At 35.9% G+C, this 7,500-nt stretch overlaps 2 non-coding genes across 2 annotated transcripts; one reads left to right on the forward strand and one right to left on the reverse strand.

The window, feature by feature from the left end:
- Positions 1–251: 251 nt before the first annotated feature.
- Positions 252–338, forward strand: TRNAS-GGA (transfer RNA serine (anticodon GGA)). The gene has a single exon. It is a non-coding gene; the product is annotated as a tRNA-Ser (tRNA).
- A 1,268-nt stretch (positions 339–1,606) lies between these two features.
- Positions 1,607–1,679, reverse strand: TRNAT-UGU (transfer RNA threonine (anticodon UGU)). The gene has a single exon. It is a non-coding gene; the product is annotated as a tRNA-Thr (tRNA).
- Between the last annotated feature and the right edge of the window lie 5,821 nt (positions 1,680–7,500).

Here is a 7,500-nt window from a genome sequence, read left to right on the forward strand (position 1 = left end):
GGGATCGTCTTCTTGACAAACATGAATAGATAGATTCTATCTATTTTTTTTAATCTTTTTAATAAGATAAGAAAAAGATAAGAAAAAAAATGTTTTTTTATCCCTCGATCCTCGAGGGAAGATCTTTCTTTAATGAAAAGTTTTCTATTTTCTATTTAGAATTGATTGGTCATACCTGTATTGCAATAATACAATAATATGAATGACTCGCTATTCACTCGGTTTCTGGGTCATAATCATAAGATTATGTAGGAGAGATGGCCGAGTGGTTCAAGGCGTAGCATTGGAACTGCTATGTAGGCTTTTGTTTACCGAGGGTTCGAATCCCTCTCTCTCCGTACCTTCACCTAATTCACCAACGGTACCGACTACAATGTATCAAATCAAATAACAATTGATACGAGTATTCCAATCGTACTTTATTTGATATAGATTCTCTATTCCTAATTGCTGTGGTATGGAAAATACCGGAACGGAAAGAATGGACAAGGAATAAAAATCTCACCGCTGATCCATTTGTAATACGTGAATGGGAGAAAAATCCGGATCAAACCTCTTAGATCTATTTACTTCGGCGAAAGAAAAAAAAGGGGCTTGTCCAAAGCTTTGTTATTTTAGTTAGGTTCAAGTCTGACGGGAATAATATTCTACGACTAGCAACTCATTGATTTTCAAACCGATCCACTTAATATCTATTATTTGATTTACTAATCCTTTATATTGGGATGAATAAAGACTCAAATGTTTTGCCAACTCCTCGTGGGGGGATGAATCCATATAATTTTGAATCAGAGCTCTGGATCTTTGTTCATCCCTCATAGTAATAATATCTTGGGGTTTGCAGCGATAACTTGGGATATCTACTATACGGCCATTAACTAAAATATGTCTATGATTAACTAATTGCCTGGCTCCCGGAATGGTCGAAGCCATACCCAATCGAAAAAGGATGTTATCCAAACGCATCTCAAGTAGTTGTAGTAAAACCTGACCTGTTGACCCTTTGGCTTTCCCAGCAATACGAACATATCTAAGTAATTGTTGCTCTGTCAGACCATAATGAAAACGCAATTTTTGTTTTTCTTCTAGACGAATACGATATTGAGATCTTTTCCCGGAACGCGATTGGTTTCTAAGATCACTTCCGGATCTAGGTCTTTTCCTAGTGAGTCCCGGTAAAGCCCCTAGACGGCGTATTTTTTTGAAACGAGGCCCTCGGTAACGAGACATAAAGACTCCTTAATTTTATTGAAATTTCATTTTACAGAATAAACCTAAATTAATACTGAACTAAACGATAAACGAAGCTAAATCCACTGAAGTACTACAAAGAGGAATAAGATGAATTGTATCAATATCCGTATTATTTTGTATATTGTATATATGGGAAGTTAAGGATCCTTTTCTTGATTTGTTCTGTATAGATCAAACGGCTCCAATCCGTTTTTTATTCTTTATTCATAGTTGGAAGTTCCCGCGACATAACATAATAGATCGGTAACCCGACATTTGGAGAAAAAAAAGGGGGGGGTCTTCTCAATATTCCTTGGTCTCAAGGAAAGATGATCAATCCTGATAAAAAAAAAAAAATAGAACAAATAGAGAAAGCCGACTATCGGAATCGAACCGATGACCATCGCATTACAAATGCGGTGCTCTAACCTCTGAGCTAAGCGGGCTCATATAACAGAAATAGTGCGTGAATAGGAATTCGGGAAACTATTGGGATCTTAGTTAGCTATTAGCTATTAATAATTATTAATATTAATTATTATAAATTATTATAACATATTAATTAATATTAATAATTATTAATATAATATGAATTTTGATTTTATTTTTGATTATTTTCTATTTGATTATTTATTTTTGATTATTTCATTTATTAGTAGTCACTAGCACTAGAATTTTTTTTTTTCATTCAAATCAAATTTAAAAAACGCAAAATAATACTATATACATATGAAATAATTCTATATTCTATTATAGAATAGAATATAACTATTAGTTATAGCAGTTATAGCAGATTATATGAATTCTATTTCTATTAGAGTGTAGTTCCTAAGGAAAGGATAAGATAAGGATGCAATCCAGATCCTACTGAGATATTCCTTTTGTTTCATTCGGAAAGGGAGGAGATAGGACGAAAAAAAAAAAAAGAAGAATGAATATCGACCGTTCCAGTATTCCAAACTGCGCGGGAAAAATGAGAGGGGGGGGGAACATCTATATGTGGGATATATCCATCCATATTGAATTGCAGATACATCAATGATAGAATCATTTCTGATTGGACCAAATAATGGAATGGTCCTCCAATAGATATGAAAGAAGATGGGCAAGAAATAAAATAGGAGCAGACACTTTTTCGATATAGGAATCAGTATCTAATGAATTCAATGGTTCCAACATAAATGAAAGAAGGGGATGGGATCACAATGAGATCGAGATCTCATAAGGGGGATATGGCGAAATTGGTAGACGCTACGGGCTTGATTGGGTTGAGCCTTGGTATGGAAACCTACTAAGTGGTAACTTCCAAATTCAGAGAAACCCTGGAATTAAAAATGGGCAATCCTGAGCCAAATCCAGTTTTCTGAAAACAAGGGTTCAGAAAGCGAGAATCAAAAGAAGGATAGGTGCAGAGACTCAATGGAAGCTGTTCTAACGAACGGGGTTGACTACATTGGTAGAGGAATCCTTCTATCAAAACTCCAGAAAGGATGACCTTATTTAAGTACATAGACGTACTTAAATATCAAATGATTAATCACGACCCGAATCCGGATTTTTTGATTATTTATATGAAAAATTGCAGAATTCTTGCTAAATTAAATCGATTCCAAAAGGAAGAATCGAAGATTCAGTGATCAAATCATTTACTCCAGAGTCTGAAAGATCTTTTGAAGAACTGATTAATCGGACGAGAATAAAGATAGAGTCCCATTCTACATGTCAATACCGACAACAATGAAATTTATAGTAAGAGGAAAATCCGTCGACTTTTGAAATCATGAGGGTTCAAGTCCCTCTATCCCCAATAAAAAAAAAAAGGCCTATTTTATTCCATTCCCTAACCATTTATCCTCTTTTTTCGTCAGTGGTTCAAAATGAGCTTAGCTATGTTTCTCACTCACTCTACTCTTTCACAAATGGATCCGACCAGAAATCTTTCTCTCTTATCACAAGTCTTGTGATAGATATGATCTACGTACAAATGAACATATATGGCAAGGAATCTCCATTATTGAATCATTCACAGTCCATATCATTACTCTTACACTTACAAAGTCTTCTTTTTGAAGATCCAAGAAATTCCAAGGCTGAGGTAAGATTTTCTAATGTTTTTTGAGTCCCTTTAATTGACATAGACCCAAGCCCTCTAGTAGGATGATGCGTCGGGGATGGTCGGGATAGCTCAGCTGGTAGAGCAGAGGACTGAAAATCCTCGTGTCGCCAGTTCAAATCTGGTTCCTGGCACGTGGTTAATATATCGAATAGATACTCATACAAATGAATCGATATGGATCGGGATCCATATTCTATTCGTTAATAGTCTAGATCATGATACATACTTATCCATCTAGGGATATATCTAGATCCCCCATTTTTTTTTTTGATGGGTAAAGAAAAGAATTAGATTCTGTTCCCTCTTCTTTTTTGTTTGTTCATACTGTACCTGCTCTCGCTCAAAAAGAATGTTAATACTTCATACATATTTGAATTGAAGTTAGTTGGCTGAAAACCCAAAAGTCTAGTCTAGAGAGGAATCGAAGGGTAGGAATAGACAGGATTCATTTCAGATACAGTACAAAGAAAATCTGATCCCCTTTTCATTTCTGAATTTTGAGTTCATAATTTCATATTTTCTTTCATATTCTATTTCTTCACTTTCTCTTTCTTCACTCCCTCCTACGTGACTTTTCGGGGCCCATCTAAGTGATGTGCGCGGTACAAAGTTCATGGTGCAGAACTCTTTTGATTCATCCTATTGGCTTTGCTCATCCGAAATGGATATCTTCCAAATTGGGGAATATCAATGAAGCCCCTTTAGTAGCCCATTCATAATACTGAGATGAGAGTCCAGTTATTCTGTTTCATCTAGAACAGAACATAAAAAGATTCCTTGAATATCTGGAGTCGTAGAAGTGAATATTAGTTTCTTATCATTCAATGAGCATCTTGTATTTCATAGAAATTGGGGGCAATATAATCCTTACGTAGGGGCCAGCCTATCCAACTTTCAGGCATCAAGATACGTTTCAGGCGTGGATGATTTTCATAAGAGATTCCCAACATATCATAAGATTCCCGTTCTTGAAAATCAGCACTTTTCCAAATCCAGAAAACAGACGGGATTCTAGGATTCCTCCTTGGGGCAAATACTTTTATGCATACCTCTTCGGGTTGATCCACACCATACTGTATTCTCGTAAGATGATACACACTAGCTAACAACCCGCCCGGTGCTACATCATAAGCACACTGGGAACGTAGATAATTGTAACCATATACATATGAAATGACAGCAATGGAGTACCAATCCTCGGGCTTTATTTGTAAAGTCTCTATTCCTTGGTAATCGAAGCCCAAAGATCTATGCACTAGCTCATGCTTGACTAGCCAAGCAGATAAACGACCTTGCATCTTCTTGATCTCTCCCACATTTGTATTTGTATGAGTATTTCACATTTACGATGAAATTTATGAAGATTTACCCGCTGTTTGTTATTCTGCACAAAAGCATCCTGCCTAATTCACTAATTCGTGGGAAGATACTGAACTTTTGTATTTGAAAGATGTTTCAGTTTCAGGAGGTATTTCTGAAGTAGATGGAGATTTATAGAGTAATCCTTGATCGTAATTTCCAGTATGAGTACTGCGTCCAACATGAAACTTGTGATTGGTAGTAAAATATCGATTTTCCTGTTGAGACCCAATTTGATCTTCATAGATTTCTCGAGATACTTTCTTACGAAGTTTCGTTATAGCATCTATAACTGCCTCTGGTTTGGGTGGGCAGCCCGGCAAATAGACATCCACAGGAATTAGCTTATCGACTCCCCGAACGGTACTATAAGAATCCGTACTGAACATCCCTCCTGTAATAGTACAAGCTCCCATCGCAATGACATATTTTGGTTCAGGCATTTGCTCATATAATCTCACTAAGGAAGGCGCCATTTTCATTGTTACTGTGCCGGCTGTTAAAATGAGGTCTGCTTGCCTAGGACTCGATCTTGGTACCAATCCATAACGATCAAAGTCGAATCGCGAGCCTATTAATGAAGCAAATTCAATGAAGCAACAACTGGTACCATAGAGAAGCGGCCATAAACTGGAGAGTCTTGACCAATTCGAAAGATCATTCGATGTAGTTGAAATAACTGAATTTTGGGTTGTTTGGTCAAGTAACGGAAACTCAATAGAATTAATAACTGTCTCAATGTAATCTTTTCTTTGTTTTTGATTTTGATTGTCTGAATATTCAGGAGCTAAGACCATTCCAATGCTCCTTTTCGCCATGCATAAACTGAACCAACAATTGGGATAAGCACGAAAATGAAAGCTTCTATAAATACAGATACACCCAATACATCGAAACTCATTGCCCATGGATAAAGAAAGACCGTTTCAACATCAAAAACAACAAAAACTAGAGCAAACATGTAATAGCGAATTCGGAATTGTAACCAAGCATCCCCCATTGGTTCTATACCCGATTCATAACTAGAGAGTTTCTCTGGTCCTTCACTAATCGGGGCTAAAACTCCCGAAATTAGAAATGCTAAAATAGGAATAAGACTTGATATTATTAGAAATGCCCAGAAAATATCATATTCGTAAAGCAGAAACATAGATGCACTCTCATGAATGTGGAATATACCGAATTAGTCGATTCAAATTGGAATTGTCAATTCATCCATAACTGCTTAGTCGAAACAACAATTTTGATCGAACCACATAGTTGAGTTTGTTTGCTGCGGGTCATGCCTCGTTTCAAGATTCATCCAATAGAATCCCACTTACCCTTTCTTCAATTCTATTTAGATATGGTGTAGACATATTATGTTCTTGTACAAATAAGACTCTCTCACTTTACCTTGGGTTTTCTATATAAAAAAAAAATAAATGAAAGAATATTTTCATTTTCATCAAAAATGAATAAAAAAAAGATTAATTCAATATTAATTATATTATCTATAATTATGTGAAAATAAAATGGAAATATTCCATTTTCAATGAAAATATTCAATGAATATAATATAATAATATAATAAAATCAAAGAAGAGGTCTGGCTCATTTTTTTTTTTCTCTTTTGTAGTAGAATGCCTAGCTCGGGATTTAGGGTATATTCTACTCGGTTGGCGTTGGTGTATTCTTTTCATTAAGATCGGGGTATAGAATCATTGTTTCTATTGATTCGATATGAATACATAAACAGAAACAGAATGCATCGACCAATTAGACTCTCTCCTTGTCCCAGATTTATACTTAATTGATTTGATTCAATCTTCAATCTGTTGAATTATGAGGAACCCTTACATAGAACAACTCATGGGTTCCTATACCCAAATTAGATACTTTTGACCTGTACTATCCCGACAGGACCCCCCAGAAACAATCGAGTTATTTAAATCGAGTTAAAAGTCTTGAAAGAGTCATCCTATTTCGGACCCATTTCTAGTACCCAAAATCGCTATTTGGAATGACTCGAAATACTTATTAATGTAATAACACCTAGTAAGACCAACCAATGGGTTAGGTTTCGTGACAATCAAAAGAGGTTTCGTTTGAAGCAAACCCACACAATGGAGCGTACCACAATGGTAGAGTCGGCCGAATCATAAATTATCTACAGAAGATAGCTCTGATGGAATCACGCGTTGTCGAACAATTCGACAGACCAAATCCCCAAAAACACTCATAGAAATAGAAGAGAGCACAAACGTTGATACCTTTAGGACCAATTCATTATTTCTGAAACAATGAATTTGGGTTGTTGTTCCACCAAAGAGCGATCAGTCGGGGGATTGGATTCCTAACTCATCCAAGTTCAAACAGACCCCTAATCTTCTTGCATAAAGTCTGCATCGGTAGAATCGACAGAATTGAAATGATGAGCAATTGGATTGGAGTAGGTTGGGATACAAAAAAATAAGTATTGTACAGAAAGATAAAAATAACTAAACTACTTGCTTTGCCTTTGCTAGGCCGGCTATACGAAGAAAAGTCTAGTCTATTTTACAATGTTTACAATGAAACTTACCGAAGAGCTTTCTTTTTGAAACTCTGGCTTTTCTACAAATACAAGAACAGGTCCTAGATCCGTGTGACTTACTATTACTATTAGATTCGATTTTGTTGGGTCAGGTTGGGGTTTTTGGCTAGGCTCGTGTTATGATTTTGACTTCATAATCAATTGGCTTGGGTATACCAAACCAAAGAAAAGGTGTATCACTCAATCTTTGATCATGGACAAGAAAAAGAGGAAACAA

This window comes from Tasmannia lanceolata, unplaced genomic scaffold (assembly GCF_043159265.1).
Source record: "Tasmannia lanceolata isolate RefF3 unplaced genomic scaffold, GAP_Taslan_0.1 ptg001035l, whole genome shotgun sequence".
In the NCBI taxonomy this organism is placed as follows: Eukaryota; Viridiplantae; Streptophyta; class Magnoliopsida; order Canellales; family Winteraceae; genus Tasmannia; species Tasmannia lanceolata.